Consider the following 20,681-nt stretch of genomic DNA (forward strand, 5'->3'; position numbering starts at 1 on the left):
GCGGGTGTGGACTAGTGTCCCTTCTTCATCAGGGACTCTGCTGTCATGTGGAACAGACGCAGCCTTAGGCCTCTGGCAGCGTGAATGGCAAGACAGAGCAGAGCGCAGCCCCATATTTGGCCAGGGAGAAGTGCACTTCACTACACGCCCTCTGACTCACCCTCCCACCCAGCAGCGGGGGGGCTGAGTCCACAGGCCCTCTGACTCAGGCACTATGGGGTGTCCTGTCTGACAGGGGGCAGGGAAGGAGACTGTCCTGTGTCCCGAGCTTCCATCCCTCAGTCGGCCCCTCCTCCCTTCGTCAGCCTCTGTTCTCTCTGTTGCATGCATGTGGGATGCTTCACCTGCCCTGGAGCCCCTTTCCACTGAGGACTGCCACCCACCCCCATCCAGAAACAGATTCTACAGGAGCTGACTTCTCCGTGGTGAATTTCACCCCAGCCTCACCTCGCACAGTGAGCTAGGAGGTGCTGTGGTTTGGATGGGTGGGTGAAGTCACCTGTCGGGGGAGACAGGTGGGAAAGGGTGGGAAACAGCAGAGATCTGGGTGCTCTGTGTGACCTGGGGCTGCTCACTGCGCCTCTCTAGGCCTCTCTGCTAATGAGTCTCCAAGGAGACAGGAGCTGTCCAGAAGAGACAGCTTAGTATGCTCACATGCTAATGAGCCGCTGTCTTCTGGCCTCATGCCTCTCAATGTGTGGTCCCTGGAAACGCAGCATCAACGTCGCCTTGGAGCTTGTCAGAAATGCAGAATCCCGGGCCCCACCCGGACCCACTGAGTCAGAACCTGCCTCATCTCCTGATGGTTCACGTGCACAGTGAAGTTCGAGTCTACTGGGCAGAGGTGTGTCCTGGGCACCTTCAAAACGCCCCAGATGATTCACAGGTGCAGGGGCCCTGCTCTAGTGCCTCAGGACGGTGAAGCTGGGTCCCACACTCCAGTAACTGCACACAGCATCTGGTCAGCCACAGAAATGAGCCCAGCAGGCTGGGGTGAGGGCACGTGACACCTGGTGTATGTGGTGGGCTGTTGCCAGGGGGACAGGGCCCAGCAGCTCTTGTCACTAGGCCTGAATGCATACCCTGATCTCCCCAAAGTATAGCTCTTATTAAGATATGTCATCTAATTTTTAAATGTTGCCTCAATATTATTTCAGAATACTGTATGGTTCAAACAGAATGGGCTGGATGTGGCCTGAGGGCTGCTGGTTTGTAACCTCTGTCCACTGCCCTGGTTTGTCTGGGACTCTCCTGGCTTTAGCGCTGAAAGTTCAGCATCTTTGAAAGCCTCTCAGTCCCAGGCCAACCAGGATGCTAGGTCTTGGTGCAGTGCAGCTTATTGGTTTAGGAGTGTCGATTTTGGAGCTATTTTCCCCAGTGTGAATCCTGGCTCTGTCGCTCACTTGTTGTGTGATCTTGGTCACATCACTTAATCTCTATATGCCCTAATCCCTTCATTAGTGAAATGCGGATAATAAGATAGCCTACCTCATAGGCTGGTTGTGAGAATGAAACGAATTCATATACACAAAGTGCTCAGAACAGTACCTGGCATTCAGCAAATGCTATGTGAAGGTTAGCTATTATTATTTGATGATTGGATGCTCAGTGTAAACCGTCTAACTCCACCAGGTTTAAAAGTATCCCAGAGGGCGTCCCTGGTGGTTGGGGGTCTGCCTGCCAATGCAGGGGACGCGGGTTCATGCCCCGGCCCGGGAGGACCCCATGTGCCGCGGAGCAGCTGGGCCCATGGGCTGTGGCCGCTGGGCCTGCGCGTCCGGAGCCTGTGCTCCATGGCGGGAGAGGCCCCAGCAGTGAGAGGCCCATGTACCGCAAAAAAACCCCAACCAAACCAAACCGAAACAAAAAAGTATCCCAGAGCATGTGCTGTGATGTGATAAAAATGAGAGATCTGGATGCAGAAGACCTGGTCTTGACAGGGCTCAGGTCTGCCCCTATGAGCTGTGTGACCTTGGGCAAGTCGCTTGACTTCTCTGGGCCTCATTGCCTCGGTTAAGTTAGAATAATCACACCTATGTTCAGGAATGCTGTGAGGAACAAATGAGGTGATGTGTGTGAATGTGAGACCCACCTGGCAGAGGTGTGTTCTTGTTAGAGGGGTTGATGCTGCTGCTTCATGCTTCAGAAATGTCCAAAAGAAAAGGTTCAGGGTGATTTTTAAGAAATGAATTCATTGTAAAGGTATGTAAATGTTTCAAGAAATTTAATGAATCACTTAATACTACTGGTTGTATCATCTCAAAAGGAAGTCAAATATATATTATATCAGGGTAAACTTCAACTGTGTTTGTGGTCAGGAAACTAGAGCCCTTATTATAATATAATATTGTATAATATATAAAATATTATACACAAGAATATAATATATAAAATATAATATTCTTGTGTCTGTTGTCCTCCACAAAAGGCAGCCCTCAATTTGATATACTTTTATTTTTAAAAGAGACTCTTTGTGAATAGTTTGTGGTGATTTTGCTGCAGGTTCTTGACTTTTTTTTTCATTTGAAAAATCACATACAGTTGAGCACTTTGTTTAGAAGCCATGTGACTAAAGTAACTTGTATTGGTTATCCGTTGTTGCATGACAAACCATGAACCACCCTAAAATTTAGTGGCCTGCAATAACAGCTGTCTGTTTAGCTCATGATCCTGTCAGGTGGTTCACTGGTCGAGGTCGGGCTTGGATGATCTTGGCTGCACCGTCTCACGTGTCTGTGGTCGGTCTGGTCTCAGATGGCAGGAGTGGATTGCTTGTCTCTCATCATTCAGCTGGCGAGCCTGGGCTTCTTCATATGTTGTTAGGGCTCCAAGACCCGCAGTGTGCAAGTGCTTTTCAAGCCATAATTTTGTCATGCTTGCTACTTTTCCATTGGTCAAAACCAAGCCACAGGGCTGAGTCCAGAGACAGTGTTGGGAGAGCACTAACAAAGAGCAGAGATCCAAGAACTGGAGCAATGACTGAAGTTCAGCCTATCTTATAATTTTAAGTTAAGAGAAGATCAACTTGTATATACAAGTTATACAGTTATACAGTATATATACAGTCTTGTATATTTCCAAGACTATATTTTCTCTTTCAGAAGACTGGAGACAAATTCCAGAAAAAATGAAAAAAGCTTTGAATTGACTATGATGGTGCCAGTAAACAATTAAAATGTTTACTTTTCCTCTTGTTTTACATTTGAATGTTTTTGCTGTTTTCTGCTTTTTCCAGGTATCAGGCTCCTTGCAAAACATTTGTTAGAGAAAAGTATGATTTAAAAAGGATAAATCCTTCATAATCCTGTCATTCCAGAGACAACATCTATTAACAGTTTGGTATATACTTTTTCAGTTTCTTTTCCTGTGTATGTAGTAGCAAATGCAACATATATTTTCTTTTACGGGAATTAATTCATTCAACAGTGATTTATTGGAATGCACCTATGTATTGATGGATACATATTGGTGAACAAAACAGCAAAGTCCCTGCTGAAATAAGATAATATCATAAAGATAAAAAGCAATTTGTCTCTTTCCCTCATACTTAACATGTCTAAATATCAGTCCATGAGAGGGTAACTATCACGTATTTAATGCAATGCTTATTTTGTGGCAGGCACTGGGATAAGGACTTTGTATACATTATTTCATTCTAATACTCATTAGAACCCAATGAAGAACGTACTATCATTATTTTCATTTTATGCGGAGGAAATTTAGCAGAGAGATGTTAGGGAACACAGCACAGCCAGCCAGTAGGTGGTGGAGCCAGAATCTGAACCAGATCTAACATCTGGTTCCAAAGCCCAAACTCCTAACCACTTTACCCAACTGTTAGTTGCTTCCAGTAGAGCTACCTCTTCCTTGTAGGGGTTGCATACTATTTCATTATGAGAGCATTTTAAAATCATAAGTATTCCAAGTGTGTATTTGCTGTGGTTAAAACTACCCATCCATCCTTATTGTCCCGTGAGCTGGATGTGTTTTGCTCTTTACACCTGGAAAGCTCTTCCCCTTCCTTCTTCCTTGTAATTAACTTCTATTCATCCTCAAAACCCTTTGCGGATAGCACCTCCTTCAGAAAGTCTTCTTTCTAGGTGCCATCCTCTATGGTCCCATAATTTTCAGGACTTTTCTCAATCGTGACACTGATTTTTTCCCCCGTTGCCAACATTTATTTGGCTAGCTCCCTCACTTGACAATGAGCCACTAGAAGGCAAGGTCTCTACGTTACTTTCCTTTGTGGATCTATGTAATCCCAGCACCTAGCGCTTGCTAGGGGTATAATAAACCCTTATCAATATTAATTAAATAAATTCATAACTGGACTTTGTATCCAGGGCACAAATTTTAATATTCTATTAAAATTAATTAACAGATAAATTACAGGTGGATAAACCAGTAAATTAATTTTCATTATGGAAATAACATATGTACATGGTAAAAATTCAAAAGCAAAGGATGTACCAATGAAAAAATAATTCTTCCACTTTAGATCTTCAATTCTACTTCCCAGAGGTAATCACCTTCAACAGTTTTTATGTATTACTATTCCAATTTTCCATGTATATAATCCACACCTGTCTAAATAGCCTCTTAAAAATATCACAAACGGTAGCCTACTGTGACATTTTGCATCTGGACTTTCTCAATTTATTGTGGATGTCCTTCCATATCAACAGAACTGGTCTACTTTTTAAAGGTAACCACATAATAGTCAGTTATAGAAATTGTGCCATATTTAGTTCAGCTGATCCTTACAAATGGGCTTTTCATTTGTTTCTAGCTTTTTGCCTGCTGAGTTTTACTATTACAACATTTGCTACCGTGAACATTCTCGTATGCTCTATTTTGCTTTCATATTTGAATTTACTGTGTGGTCCAAATAGAAAAAGAAATGGAATTAAGAAAAAAAAAACTAACTCCAATACAAATGTAATAGAGAAAAGGGCTATAGAAAAGAAATTGCACTGAGGGCCAGTACTGAACTCCATGCCTGAAGTTCACCTTTGCAGAGAATATGTAGCCTTTCATCTGCCTGTGTTTGAACCCCTTCCAAATTTTGAGAGTTATGGGTACTTGGTGGGATCAAGGCCCTGCAACAAAAGATAATGGGGCTGAGGCTCCCTCCCTGCCTCTTGGCAATGCTGCTGCTGGACTCTGAAGTTTAGGGTCTACAGGGTGTGGGATAAAGACACAGGGAAGTTTGGAGGTTACTCTCAGGGAGATGGGACGCCCATCAGGACCCCAAACCGCCCAGGGTCCTGCCTTTGCTTTGGCCTCTGCCTGGAATGGTGGGCTCACCTTCCCATCCAGGGGAGCGCCTACCCATTCTTCTTCTTTTTTTTGCGTGGGCCTCTCACTGTTGTGGCCTCTCCCGTTGCGGAGCACAGGCTCCGGACGTGCAGGCTCAGCGGCCATGGCTCACGGGCCCAGCCGCTCCGCGGCATGTGGGATCTTCCCGGACCGGGGCACAAACCTGTGTCCCCTGCATCGGCAGGCAGAGTCTCAACCACTGCGCCACCAGGGAAGCCCCCAGCTGTTGACTTTTGACTTTGTCTCTCTGATCAGGGTAACTGCCAAGTTCAGAGGGGTCTGCTTTCTTCTGATCTGCCAGCCTTACCTTCACGCTAGAAATGGAGTTCCTCATATTCATTCATAGATTTTTTTTTTCATGGCTAATTATTGAGTGACTACCTGGCACCAGCCTGGGCACCAGGGATACAGAGACAGGGTCCATGTCCTTGAGAAGATTCCTACTCAGTGGGGCAAAAAAATGTACCCCAACACTGTCTGTTGGGGGGAATGAAGGGGTTGAAGAAGGGAGTGAGATGTCTAGAGTCCTAAATAGTGCTATAGGTCTGGAAGAGCTTTTTAATAATCTTTTAAAAAATTGTTACTTTACTCCATGATAGGGGTAACTAAACTCTTAGTTTCTTTGCTTTGGCTGGAATTAAATCATCCATGCAGGGTGTCAAATGCTTAGATTGGCTGTTGATGACATCTTGGGCATTTCTGGAACACGATGAGCAGATCAAAACCATGGTGCCAATGTGAGCGTGTCCAGTTGTAGATCACGCACACACACCACACACACACACACACACACACCCTTGATTAAGAAGAAGTGGGGAAATATATTTGTTATTACTCAATAAGTGCAGTTTGTTTGTTTGACAAAATCTTTCAAAACATGAAGTCCAAAGGGAAAACTTATGAAAGGGGCCCTTGAGAATGAAAAGTGTGGGAATCACTGATGTAATCCAGTTGTCTGATGGAAAACTTGATTCTTAATAACTCCACCAATGGTCAGCCTCTGTTTGCCTTCTTGCAGTGACAGGCAACTCACTACTCCCTGAGGCCAGGCCGGGCAGATGCCTCACCTAGGTTCAAGGCCCTTGGTTTTACCCCTCCCCACTCCACACATGCTATCTAGTTTCGGCGATGCCCGGTTTTCTTCCCAGCTCTGTTATTAATGGCTGTGTCCTTTGGGCAGCTTTGTTACAGGCTTCGATTCTCGAAATTGTCATGTTCATGATGACGGGATTAGACCATGTTGGGCATGGCAGAGACTGCTGAAGTCCACCAACGTCTAGTTCTCCCTGGGCACGTGAATAAGACACATTTTCCAGCCCCCTTTGCATCTAGGAGATGTCATGTAACTTACTTTGCCCAACGGAGTGTAGGTGGAAGTCATCTCTGACATTTCCAGGCTTGGCTGTTCACACTATAAAATATCCCACAGCGTGATCTTCCAGGCTTTCACCATCTCCCATGCCTGGATGATTCCAGGTTGGCTTGGAAGCCACATAATGGTGGAGACACAATATGAAAGCAAACTAGGTCCCTGAGTCATCCTTTTACAGCACAGCCTCTTGACCAGAAACGTCATCATTGGACTTTGTGAGATGAGAACTAAAACTTTTATGATGTTAGGACACTGAGATTTGGAGGTTATTCATAACAGCTGTCAACGTTAATTATACTGACAGACCAAAAATAATTCATTCCTTCTCTTCTTGAATTCAGAACCAAAAAGGAGATGGAGATAAAAATATCAACTTTTTAACTGATAAAAGTTGGGTTGAAGGATGTGGTGCAAGTATGTGATTGGGTTCCCTGGAGTCAGACAGACTTGGCCACCCCTTCAGTGGGAACTGAACATCCTACAGGCACATCCTAAGGTGGATCTTACTTCTGTTTTTGATGTTGGGGGTAGGAGTTTATTAATTTATTTACTTATTTTGGCTGTGTTGGGTCTTCGTTTCTGTGCGAGGGCTCTCTCCAGTTGCGGCAAGCGGGAGCCACTCTCCGTCGCGGTGCGCGGGCCTCTCACTATTGTGGCCTCTCCTGTTGCGGAGCACAGGCTCCAGACGCGCAGGCTCAGTAGTTGTGGCTCACGGGCCCAGCCGCTCTGCAGCATGTGGGATCCCCCCAGACCAGGGCTCGAACCCGCGTCCCCCTCACTAGCAGGCAGACTCTCAACCACTGCACCACCAGGGAAGCCCCTAAGGTGGATCTTAAAGAGAGAGAACGCAGAAGGGCTTATCTGTTTCTGCTCTCAGACTCACTCCATCTCTCATGAGGAGTGAGCCTTGTGCGGAAATGAGGTAGGAAACGTTACCCCAAATAAGATCCCTCCACATGGAACCTTGAGGCCAGGAAACTGAGGTTCCCACCAAGGTCCTTCCCAGACATAAGTTCATGAGTATCTGTAAGTGTAAGCCTCCTAGGGTCAGGAGCCACATCTCCTCCGTGTGCCTCCCCCCATGGCATCTAACACAATGCCAGGCACAGAGAGGATGCTGAGCTAAGACTTCTGATTGACTGGTGACACCTCATGAACATATGTGACATTTTCCCCACTGGGTGACTCCAGAAGGAGCAGAAATTGCTGTGGTTTGACCCCTCACACTGCCAGTCCTTGCCTAACCCAACAATTTGAGAGTGTGAAAGGCCACGGTGATGACCCAATCTTTCCTTGGGGAGATACCAGCACTCTCCTTCTGCCCACCAAGCCCCGTGCTGGGCAAGGCACTTGACGCTGCTGAGTTCCTCCTGGCCAGCCCATTGCCCTGGGAGTCAGTGGGTATGTCTGAATCTTATTATTGGTTGTTAGTTCCTGAAGTCAGGGACTGAATCTTATTCAAGGTATCATTGACAAGTACCTTTAGTAAGTAGTGTTTGAAAAAAGATAGGGACTTATTTTTCTCTCTGCTAAAATATGTCTGGGTTAAGAAGACAGGCCTGGAATGACAACTGTGACATCATTGATGTTCCAGGCTCCTTTTATCTGTGTGGTTTACCATTTACCATCCTTAGCTCATGGCTCCCAACCTCAAGGTTTTGTTTGTTTGTTTGTTTTGACCGAGCCTCGCGGCTTTCGGGATTAGTTCCCCGACCTGACCAGGGATTGAACCCGGGTCCCCTGCCGTGGAAGCATGGAGTCCTAACCCCCGGACTGCCAGGGAATTTCCCCATCTTCAAGGTTGACTTATGGTTGTAAGATAGTCATGGCAGTCTCAGCCCTTATGTCCACATTCCAGGTAGCAAGAAAGAGAAGGGACAAAGATACATAAGGTCCCCTAGACAAGTCCACTTATTCTTTTGAGGAGTCTTCCTGGAAGTACCACCCAACAAAGAAAGCCTATGTGACACCAGCCAGCATATAACCAAATGGTCATATCTCTCTACAAGGGTACCTGGGAAATAGAGCTTTTCAGCTCATTCCATTGCTTCCTGAACAAAATCAGGATTGTGTTACTAAGGGAGAAGAAGAGGGGGGATAAAGGCAGGCAACCCAGTGTACCCACCTCACCCATTTCTGTACCCTTGCAGCACTGACCACACAGTGGGTATGTCTATGTTTCACTCGTCCATTATTTCTACCAAAAAATATTCACTGAGGGCTTCCCTGGTGGCGCAGTGGTTGAGAGTCCGCCTGCCGGTGCAGGGGACACGGGTTCGTGCCCCGGTCCGGGAAGATCCCACATGCCTCAGAGCAACTGGGCCCGTGAGCCATGGCCACTGAGCCTGCGCGTCCGGAGCCTGTGCTCCGCAACGGGAGAGGCCACAGCAGTGAGAGGCCCGCGTACCGCAAAAAAACCCAAAAAAACAAAAACAGAAAACAAAAATATTCATTGAATCTACTCAGGGCAAGGCATATATCTATACACTGAGGAAAAGAACAATACAAGATAAACAAATAAAAGTATAATCTAATATTAGGTACTTATACAGGAAGCAAAATAAAGCAGGGCCAGGTGGAGGTACGGGGGACAATGTTAGCTCGAGTGCTCAAGGGTGGCCTTTCATCTGAATGAAGCAAGTAAGGCAGGCAGGGCTCTGGGGGAAGAATGCTCCCCAAAGAAACCCTGGAGGTGCGGGAGTACGCTTGGCAAGGTGCAGAACAGACGCCAACACGAAGTGGTTAGGAACCAGACTGTGTCTGACCGTGTAGGCCTTGATAGGGACTTTGACATTTCTCCTTAGAGTGAGGGCAGTGATAGGAGACACGGAGCTGGGGCTGGATATGCTCCTATTCAACTTGCCTGTCCTCTCTCATACCTTCCTCTGACCATCCAGTAGACATACGTTAGCCCCCCTCATTCTAGCCACCATATTGTCTTTTTCTCTCTAGAGTGCAGTGTGGATAATTTCTTAAGAATTTTTTTTTTTTTTTTTACTAATTTTCCCTTTCCCACTAATTGCTAAAACATTGTTTCAGCAATCCATTGGGTTTCTAGTTTTAATTATTGTAATTCAAATGTCTAATTTTAATTATTATACTTTCTCATTTCTAGAAGCTCTATCTGGTTCTTTTCCAAACATGCTTGGCTGGTTTCTTACTCCTTTATCACTCGTTCAAATCTCTCTTTTATTTCATTATCTGCATGATTGCTTTATATGTTGTATCTGTTAATATGTTGTATCTATTAATTCCAGCATCTGCAGAACCATCGTTTGTTGATCTGCTGCTTCTCACTTACGAAGTTTTGTTTATTAGTGTGTTTTCGATTCTTGATTGTGAGTTTATGCTCCTTGGAACAGTATCTGTGGCCATTTTTTTTTTTTTTTTTGCGGTGCGCGGGCCTCTTACTGTTGCAGCCTCTCCCGTGGCGGAGCACAGGCTCCGGACGCGCAGGCTCAGCGGCCACGGCTCACGGGCCTAGCTGCTCCGCGGCATGTGGGATCTTCCCGGACCGGGGCACGGACCCGTGTCCCCTGCATCGGCAGGCGGACTCTCAACCACTGTGCCACCAGGGAAGCCAAAGAAAGGGTATTTTTAAACCTTAAGAGAGCAAGAAAGATGTGTTCTTAAGGTGTATGACAATGCTTTGAACAGGGCAGTGTTTTATAAAAAAGCTACATAATAAAATCCATTGCTCTTACTTCTTTTACATTCCTTAGTGTGTGGCCAGTGTCCCTGAAGCCCTGGAAAGACTGATGGCCCCTTGTTGGGAGAGGATGAAGAGGACTCAAGGATCACACAGGAGAGTTGGGTTTAAGCCCCTTCAGGCGTACTTGCTCAAGGGGTTGGATGGATGGTTGGAAGAGGGGCTACAACTAGGACAAACACATGAGACAGTGCCCTTGTACTTGCTGCTCAGAACTGCTCTGGTTTGGATGCTATGTGATGTGCTCACCTTGGCTGTTGGCCCCTGTGCCGGAGGAGCACCTGGGCACGGGCTGCTCTGTCGGGAGAATCTTTTCAGTGAGTCTATGTGACACTGTCTGTAAAGGGCCTTCCTAGGACTTGACAAGCAGAGTGTTCTGGATAAATGGCCGTTATTTTTATCCAGGCCATCTAGAAAAAGCACTGTCTTCCGAGTCTTCAGATTTTGGATGGAATCCTTGTATATTAGGGCTTTGACCTTAGGTGTGTTACTTAAATTCTCTGAGCCCAAGTTTCTTAGCTGTCAAGTAGAGTCAATGAAACCTTTCTCACAGATTGTTTGGAAGCAGAAATCAAATATAACAGTGTTTAATAGTAAGTGCAAAGTACTTCACTTGGTGCCAGGCGCACGGTAGGTACTCAGAAAATAACCACCTTGCAGTCCTTCCTCCCTCCCTCCCTCCCACCCTCCTCTCTTCCTTCCTTCCTTCCCTCCTTCCTTTTCCCTGCTGTCCTGCCTTTCTGCCTTCTGCAGATGGATGGAATATCTAGCCTCTGGATCCCAATCGCTTAGGTACCTCCCTAGGCCCAGCTGGGGGAACCTTCCAGATTGGCAAGGAGAGATTCAGCTATGTCAAAGTGTCTACCTTTCCTGTTAAGAAAGTCTTGTTTGAGTAATATCTTGGTCCATTTGGGGTGCTATAACAAAATACCACAGATTGGGTACTAATAAACCATAGCAAGTTATTTCTCACAGTCTGGAGGCTGGGAAGTCCAAGGTCATGATGCTGGCATATTCAGTGAGATGGCCGCTGAGGGTTCAGTTCCTGGTTCAAGAAGGGACGGTGCTTTCTCTCTGTGTCCTCAATGGTGGAAGGGGCAAGGGATCTCCCTGGAGCCTGTTTTATGAAAGGACTAATCCCATTCATGAGGGCTCCACCCTCAGGCCCTAAGCACCTCCTAATAGCCCACCTCCTAATACTATCATGTTTGGAATTTAGAATCTCAACGTATGAATTTGGGGAGGAGACACAAACATTCAGACCGTAGCAAGTACATTCTGTACTAAAACTGTAGGCGTCCCTGCTAAGAAGTTAAGTATGAAGATGCAGAAGTTGCAGAAAACACAAACTTCTATTCTCAAGGGGCTTGAAGCTTCCCTAGGTCCAAACATCAGTTCACGCTCGAAACTGTCCAAAAACATTTTCAGCTGGAGTTCCCGAGGAGGATAAATGCTCTCCTCATCCCTAATTTTTGTCCCTCATACTGTATGGACTTCTAAATATGACCATTCAGTTCAGCACCCAATTGAGGACAAGACTATTGGTTCTTGGAGCATAAGCTGAGGAGTCTTTTCGGGTTCTTAGCTACTCTAAGCGACTCTTTGGGCCTCAGTAAATGTCTTTTGCTTGGTTATGAAGAGGTTGCCCCTAAGTTCATGGCTTGAGAAGAGATGTTGAGTTAGGGGTTGGCTGAAACCAGAAAATTATTCCTGGAAGGGAGATACTCTTGAGCTGGTGTTTGAAAGGAAGGTAGACTGGGGTCAGCGGGGAGGGTGGGAACAGTACCCTGCTGGAATCCCCTACATCTGGCTCACTCTCCCTGGCCGGTGCTGGTGTTTCGCCTGGTACCCCGGCAACACTTCACAAACTACTTGAAGTCATCCTCTGAGGCCTGGTTCACCATTCACTTCTTCTGAATCCTCCTGGGATTGCCCAGACAGGACAAGTCACTCCTCTCTCTGGGCTCCCAGGATCCGTACACACTGCGGCATCCATCATATTGGATTGTAATTATCCATGGGCTCCAGACAAAGAAGTTCTCGAGGGCAGAGGCTATGTCCTTACACCTCTTGCCCCACCCAGATCCTGATACTTGTGGAGTAACTGAGAACCACGGGTCAGCCTGTCTGGCACTGGTAGTGGTCAGGGGGTCTTGAGGAATTAGGGGCTAGCTGAATACCAGGGACCACTGAATATCAGGCTCCAGGGCTACGATCTCCTTGACAGTAACTCTGTTCCACATTTCCCAGAGATTGTTCTCATAATACACAGGCAGCGTGCCCAAGCCATGCTCTGACTAGTTTCTAAAACAAGTTAAATCTTTCCTTTTGGGACAATTCCATCATCAGGGCAGTTGAGCATGCTTCTTTGACAACCGTAGCTTTCACAGTCCTGATTGTTGGGTCGTTTCCCGCTTGTTTCCGCGTGGCCCCTCACAGCAGGCCGATGATGCTTGGCTGGGCTTCTGGGCTTCTGCCAGGTGAAGAGATGATCTCCATCTTCCCAGATCTGGGTGTGGAAGACAGCTCCATCCACAGCCCCGCCCACAGTGCCTGTGCACGGCTGTGATGGAAATTGGTTCCTCATCCAGCAGATCTCAGTGGTGGCTGGGAAGTGCTTGTCAGAAGAGGGAGTTGTGTCATTGTTGGTAAGTGGATGGAAGCCAGGCTGCAGGTGAGACTACAGTCTTCCCAGGGGCCTTGCTTGCCACCCTGATGGAAGGACAGTGTCAGCTTCAGAGAGCCTGGGCATTATATGCCTTGGCTGGACCGAGTTTCACCAGATGAGGGTCATGGAGGTATACCCTAGGATGGCCAGACAATAGAAGGTGGGAACGTCTGGGGAGAATTCACAGTCCTTGGCAGTCCCCATCTGCACGATGGTGCCTTTTAACCCTTCAAGTCCTTCTCAAAACACCTGGGGCGTGAACATGATTTCTGACACATGAGTTTGTAAATTAACATCACCTGAGTCATCTCAACAATCTCTACCCTGCACATGATCTGTGGGGAGCCTGAGATTTGAACCTCGGAAGTCCTTTCTGCTGAATTCTTTGACTTGGGGATGCACAAAGGGTCTCCCTGTGATATATATATATGTCCAGAGGGGAGTACACAGATGATTTAAATCTCTCACTGAAAATGGAGGCACAAATTTAGTTGAGCAGCAGAATAGAGGTGCGTAGCAAGAGCACTGGATCAGGGGTCAATTGCAACTTTGTGAACTTGGGCTAATCATGTCATTTTCTTTTGTTTTGTTTCTAAGATTCATTGAATAAAATTAATATAGTATTTAAATGTGTCATGAACTATTTTTTGTGCTTTATAAATATTAACTCATTTAATCTTTATAATAATCCATGGCATACATATAATTATTAAATTCATTTTATAGATGAGGCAAGTGAAGGACAGAAATGTTCAGTAACTTGCCCAAGGTCACACAGCTAATAAGCAGTGGAGTAAGTCTGAGCTCTCCTGGATCTCAGAATCCTCATTTGTAAAACAGGGATAAAACTTGTTACCCTTCCCATCTCAGCATTTAGTTCCTTTGTGCTCCCACAGAGCTTCACTTGTACCACTGTGATTATTGGAATGAAATCCCATTAAAATATAAGGTGGAGGAGGGCTTGGCTCTGCACTTTGTTCATTGATCACTGGTACAAATGAGTAGGAGTCCCTGACGCGTAGTCGGCGCTCATAAGATGCTGAATGAATGAACGAATTGACCCCATCACTCCGGGTTGTGATGAGAGGGACTCGGCTGTTCCCCAAACTTGGCTTTTTGAAGGATGGACTGTGTCTCATTTATCTCTGGGTCTCTGGACCCCAACCTATTCCTGGCACAGGCAGATGCTCACACTGAATGAATGAAGCCACATCACTGCTCTTTGCCTTAGGTAGGAACCTGTCCATTAGTCATGAAGGCATGAGAACACTGAAATGCCATAAGCCAGTGGACATTGACACCTGTGAGCTATGGAGTTATCTTCTGTGGTGAAAAAAGATAAGGTGGAAGAAATGGGGTTCTTTCAATTACTATGCAATAAATCACTCCCAAGTGTAGTGGCTTAAAACAAGAAAGATTTATTATTTCTCCCCCTAGTTGGGCAATTTTTTGCTCTACGTGGTGTAACCGAGGTTAGTCAAGTAACTATAGTCAGCTGGCTCTTGCCGGGGGCAGGAACGTCCAAGGTGACCTCTCATCCTCAGGCCCTCTCTCCTCCATGTGGTTTCTCATCATTCATCATCCAGCTTGGTTTCTCTACAGCCTAGCAGCGGCCTTCTAAGAAGCAGGAGGCTGAGCTCTCCAAACTCTTAAGACCAGGCTCAGAAGTCCCAGGATGTCCTCTCTACCACGTTCGGTTGAGCAAAGCAAATCACAAGGCCAGACCAGAGTCAAGGGGAAGGAAAACAGACTCCACCTCTTGCTGTGGGAGCAGAATGTATGTACTGACAAGGGAGAAACTCTTGGCGGCCATACTGGAGACTCTGCCACAGGGGTGAACGAGGAGTGGTGACAGGAGCCCTTTATTATCCTCATGCAAATGAGCAGCTGCTCAGGGTTAAGCTGCGGTTTGCCTGCCAGAAAACAACTGGTTTCACACTCAGGTGATGCTCTGGGATATTCAAACTTCCCATCCTGTTCCGGGAGGTCTGAGCTGACCAGGCTCTTAAAAAACATCAAAGTTTTTCTTCTTCTTTTCCAGGTGGTGAAACGGAGGCAGGGAGAGAAGTGACGTGTGCACGGCACACCAGAAGTCAGAGGGCTACTCTTGCCAAGTGGTTGATAGTGTGGCTCTTGGGTTCTGATGGTTTTGCCACCAAAATTACTGGACAGGTCATATAATATTGTTGGACCTCTACCTCCTTATTTATTTGACGTGGGTAATAATGCCTTCTTTATAGGGCTGAATGGATAATGGTGAATAGCATGAGTTCTGAAGCCAGACTGCTGAGTTCAAAAGCCTGATTCTTCTCTTTACCCCCTGTGTTACCTTGGGATAAACAATTACTTGCTCTATGCCTCAGTTTTCTCTTCTGTAAAGTGGGGATAATAATAATACTTGTTGTGTAGAGTTGTGAGGATCCGATGAGTGTAAAAATACAGATAGAAGCATCTAGAACAATGGCCGGCACATGCTTCACAATCAATGGATACTATCTATAATTATCAGAGTGTTTCTAGGAAAATTAAAATGAAATAATGCTTGCAAAAGCCTAGTGTATGCCTAGCGCATAGTAAGTGTAGCTATTAATGGTGGGAAAATGAGCTCCTTTGTCCAATTCCCCTCTAACCATTCTTGCATTCAGGAAACTTTGGAGCAAACAGTCCCAATCTCTCTCTTTAATTGTTCTGCAAGTGACAAGCTTTGCTATTCATTGTGCTGCTGTTTACTGGTAGGCAGGGAGACTGTGCCTTTCAAACAGAAATAGGCTTTACCTTCTCCCCTTCCTGCACGTTCCCACTTCCTGCTTCCCCGTAGGGAGTCCACTCCAGAGGAGTCCTCCCATTGGAGGAGCCATACTTCTTTCTCTCTCTCTGTCCTGGCCTCACCTCTGCCTGGGCAGATAAGTTCCAGAGACACCTGGGATTCAATATCTGCTTTGACCATTACTGGTTTGTCATTATGACTGTAACTCAGTGTCCTCACCTGTATAATGGGAATAACAACAGCCCTAACCTTGTAGAATTAAGGAGGTGGTATTGGAAGAATTAAATGAGATGATGTACATAAGAAGGGCTTATCTCGTGCCTGGCATAGAGCAAGTGGTCAACAGTAGTTAGTGGATTATGGTTGCTGTTACTGTTATGTGTATTCCAAGGCCCAGCTAAAATGCTCCCTCTTCCAGGAAGCCTTCCTGAGCTTCTCCAAGTGGAAATTAGCATTTTCTTCTCCTGGGCTTTCTTTTCATCATTTCTCTAGTTTTTGGAAATCATGTTTCCCTTTCAACGTTAAATTAGGATAATCAAGAAGTGAGTCTTCTCCATAATGGTAAGCTCAGAGATGAGGTTTTATGCTGGAATCAGCCCTTGTGCTTTACTGGTCCACCTCAGGTCTGGGCACAGAGCAGGTGCTTAAGCCATATCCAGGACAAGTATCCATGATATCATTTACAACTCTATGTGTGTACGTATTAATATGTGTGTATATTAATAGAGTACCTACTATGTGCTAGGCTGAGTTCTAGGGGTTAAAATGAACCCATTCCTTCCCCATCTTCCCTCTTCGGCCTCACACGCCCTTTCGGCTGCCCTTTTGTGATCGCTTTATCTCTTTCAAGCTGCTCAGGCTGGTTCCTTTAGTTTGACCTCACTTGCAGTAAACTATTGGGGGTGGGGGAACACCCTGTGCCTTCTCCAGGGCGGGAGGGAGAGCTCAAGCGTCTTACAGCCGAGTAGCTCTGAGCCTCCTCTTCCTACCCCGGAAAATGTAGTTCAGGACGCTTCACTCCCGGCGTCTTGACCCTTCCTGGATATAATGACTATCCTCTAGCTATGGCTGGGAGCAGTTTTGTGGCCCTGAAATTCGCTGCAGGTGTTGCAGGTGTCCTAAAAGGAGGGGCCCCGATGGAAATTTAACTTGGGCAAAATTTCATTCTCTTCTTTAGTGAGGAAGTTGCCAGGTATATCAGAGAACAGGCAGAAAACCAAGGCCAGCTTCCCTGAGCAGGGGAGGGACATCACAAGTAGCCCTCATGCTCTTGAGAGAAGGATAAAAAGATGTTTCCCTATCTGGAAATTTAAAAGATGGAAGGTGTTCCCTGCAGTGCTCGTGGGGCCTGGAGAAAGGGGTTTGTGAGGGGTGGAAAGTAGTATCAGTCCTGACTTAGTGTTCCTGTTGTCTTCTTATACCCTGGGAAATAGCTGAGTATGAGAAAATAAATTAGGAGAATCATACTTTAAGAGCTCTCATGGGGTCCTGTCTGTGGGTTGGGGACTTGGTTTTGACATTTGTGTGTATCCACGAAATTACGGAGGCATGAGTTTCAACAGTGACCCTGTGTGGTGGTAGGCATTCGTGGCCAAGAATCGGGGCAGTTTGTAAACTGAACAGACTCCAGTTCCTTTGTGACTGGTGAAGGCAAGGACTCAGTTTTGTTTTTCCCCAGGGCTTTGGGACAATTTTGTTGGGAAGGGAGGAAACCTCCAGAGGGAGATGCTGGACTTTCTGCTTTTAATATAGATGTGTGCTTAAGAGATTAATTAGAAAAGTCAGTGGAATGTGACCGTATTTATGCTCTGAGTTTATGGAGCGATTCATATCAGTTACATTAATTATCCCAGAGGGCATTGTGAAATGCTAAGAGAGATTTGGTCTTCATTTTTTTTTCTTAATATTTGAGTATTTATTTAACTCGCTCAGTTCTATAACTGACATATATTACACACCAGCTAACAGAATACTGTTGGCCTGAATACTGCAAAATGCCTGTTACCAACATGACATATTAAGAAAATTTTCAGACTCAAAAGCAACAATATTAGGCTAAACAGGAGTACTTTTGATAGCTCAAACACAATTCTTTTTTCTTTTTTTGAATTTTATTTAATTTATTTTTTTATGCAGGTTCTCATTAGTTACCCATTTTATACATATTAGTGTATATGTCAATCCCAATCTCCCAATTCATCACAGCACCATCCTACCACCACTTTCCCTGCACTGTGTCCATATGTTTGTTCTCTACATCTGTGTCTCAATTTCTGCCCTGCAAACTGGTTCATCTGTACCATTTTTCTAGGTTCTACATATATGCGTCAATATACGATATTTGTTTTTCTCTTTCTGACTCACTTCACTCTGTATGACAGTCTCTAGATCCATCCACGTCTCTACAAATGACCCAATTTCGTTCCTTTTTATGGCTGAGTAATATTCCATTGTATATATGTACCACATCTTCTTTATCCATTCCTCTGTTGATGGACATTCAGGTTGCTTCCATGACCTGGCTACTGTAAATAGTGCTGCAATGAATATTGGGGTGCATGGGTCTTTTTGAATTATGGTTTTCTCTGGGTATATGTCCAGTGGTGGGATTGCTGGGTCATATGGTAATTCTATTTTTAGTTTTTTAAGGAACCTCCATACTGTTCTCCATAGTGGCTGTATCAATTTACATTCCCACCAACAGTGCAAGAGGGTTCCCTTTTCTCCACACCCTCTCCAGCATTTGTTGTTTGTAGATTTTCTGATGATGCCCATTCTGACTGGTGTGAGGTGATACCTCCTTGTAGTTTTGATTTGCATTTCTCTAATAATTAGTGATGTTGAGCAGCTTTTCATGAGCTTCTTGGCCATCTGTATGTCTTCTTTGGAGAAATGTCTAGTTAGGTCTTCTGCCCATTTTTGGATTGGGTTGTTTGTTTCTTTAATATTGAGCTTCATGAGCTGTTTATATATTTTGGAGATTAATCCTTTGTCCGTTGACTCATTTGCAAATATTTTCTCCCATTCTGAGGGTTGTCTTTTCGTCTTGCTTATGGTTTCCTTTGCTGTGCAAAAGCTTTAAAGTTTCATTAGGTCCCATTTGTTTATTTTTGTTTTTATTTCCATTACTCTAGGAGGTGGATCAGAAAAGATCTTGCTGTGATTTATGTCAAAGAAGCAGACACAATTCTTGCTTTGAATATATTTGATATTGCTGCTTTTATTAAACAGTGTGTTTGTGGCACACACTTTACACATAACATATATATATATATATATATAATTTTAAAAATTTTGACAGAAATGAATACATTTCAAAGACCACAGTTACATTGTGGAGATTTATTCCCTAAGGGCAGAAAACACATGTAATGTTCTTTTTTTTTTTTTTAACATCTTTATTGGAGTATAATTGCTTTACAAAGGTGTATTAGTTTCTGCTGGGTAACGATGTGAATCAGCTATGCATATACATACATCCCCATATCTCCTCCCTCTTGCATCTCCCTCCCTCCCACCCTCCCTATCCCACCCCTCTAGGTGGTCACAGAGCACCGAGCTGATCTCCTCGTGCGACGCGGCTGCTTCCCACTAGCTAGAGAGATTTGGTCTTAATTAACTTTTGTTTTTAGGATTATGGGATGAATAGTTCTTTGAGGGCAGGGGATAGTCTGTTTCCTGGGAATGGAGGCAGTAAAGGAAAATGTATGTTTGGGATCCAGTCAGAAGACTGGTTAGTCCAGATCACAAAGTCTGTCAGAGGCAACAGGGGGAGAAGTTGAAGTCCAGGTTACTTCTGGGCCGTGGAAAGCCTTGGTACCTTGCTAAGGGGTCTAGAGTAGCTCAGCTACCTGGCTGTGACTGTGCGGGGCTTGGAGGCTGAAGGAGCCGTGTGTCCTGAGGGCTGGTGCGTCTCCAAGAGGGCCGCCCACCTGGGCCTTCCGGCCTGTCAGCCCTCAAACTCCTTATCCACCAACCGTTCTCAAAAAACAGCCAACGCGGCAGCTCCGGGTGGCCAGGATTGCGACACCAAATGTGTTTGTTCCCCATGTTTGTGAAATACCTCAGAGGCACCGTTCCAGTCCCACCTGACTAGTTTTCTGATTGCTACACGGCTCTGGCTCTATCTGCCAATACTCAACCGGGGCTGACTGGTCAGAGATTTTGAGATGTTTGTGGGTTCAGAACTTGAGACCTCATTTCTGTCTGCCTGAGTGAGGAGATTTTTACCTTTCTGAAGCTTCTGAATATCACTGGTTGGGCTTGGAGGCAGTGCTGGTGCCCTGGAGTGAGTCGTGTGACCTTGGGCCAGTCACTTGACCTCTCTGAGCTTTTGTCCCTTCAACTGCATGAAGAGGATAATAATTCCTATCTCGCAGGATTGTAACCCATAAAGCATACCACCAGATGAAAGGTCAGGATACCAGTTCACTCGCCAGGCTTCCCTTCCCTACAGGTCATTGCAAGCAAAGTTGACCTCAAATTTCTAAGTCGTTAAAATTCAATCTTGCATTTAATTCTTGCAAATGAATTACTGTCGATCTTGGAGAGCAGGCAGAAGAGGCCTGGCTAATATCTAACTTAATGGGAACTCAGAAGTCCCTGGAAATGGCTCAAGAATATGATCAGTGGCACTTGGCCCAAGAAAGGGGGCTGTAAGAGGCATGTGACCTAATGCATCATTTCATCCTTCAACCTCCTTCTACAAAGGAGGGGAAAAAACTGAAGTTGGGGAGGGGAAGGGCTAAGAATTACTGGGCTTCTATTATGTGCCAAGCACCAAGGGAGTCGGAGAGTAGTTTTGCATATATTTTCTCATTTTGTCATCTAAGAACCTTTGTCAACC

General features: G+C 45.4%; 1 protein-coding gene across 3 annotated transcripts in view; it reads left to right on the forward strand.

Annotated features, from left to right (window-relative positions):
- The first annotated feature begins 239 nt into the window (after positions 1 to 239).
- LOC116742650 overlaps positions 240 to 20,681 on the forward strand; it is an 83,521-nt gene continuing 63,079 nt past the window's right edge. For 2 of the 3 annotated variants that reach the window (XM_032610442.1, XM_032610439.1), the window contains exon 1: positions 240 to 467. The gene's annotated coding sequence lies outside the window, so the exon portion shown is untranslated. Of the gene's footprint in view, positions 486 to 20,681 lie in introns of all 3 variants that reach the window. The other variant, XM_032610438.1, reaches the window with a different exon arrangement.

Source organism: Phocoena sinus, chromosome 17, assembly GCF_008692025.1.
Source record: "Phocoena sinus isolate mPhoSin1 chromosome 17, mPhoSin1.pri, whole genome shotgun sequence".
In the NCBI taxonomy this organism is placed as follows: Eukaryota; Metazoa; Chordata; class Mammalia; order Artiodactyla; family Phocoenidae; genus Phocoena; species Phocoena sinus.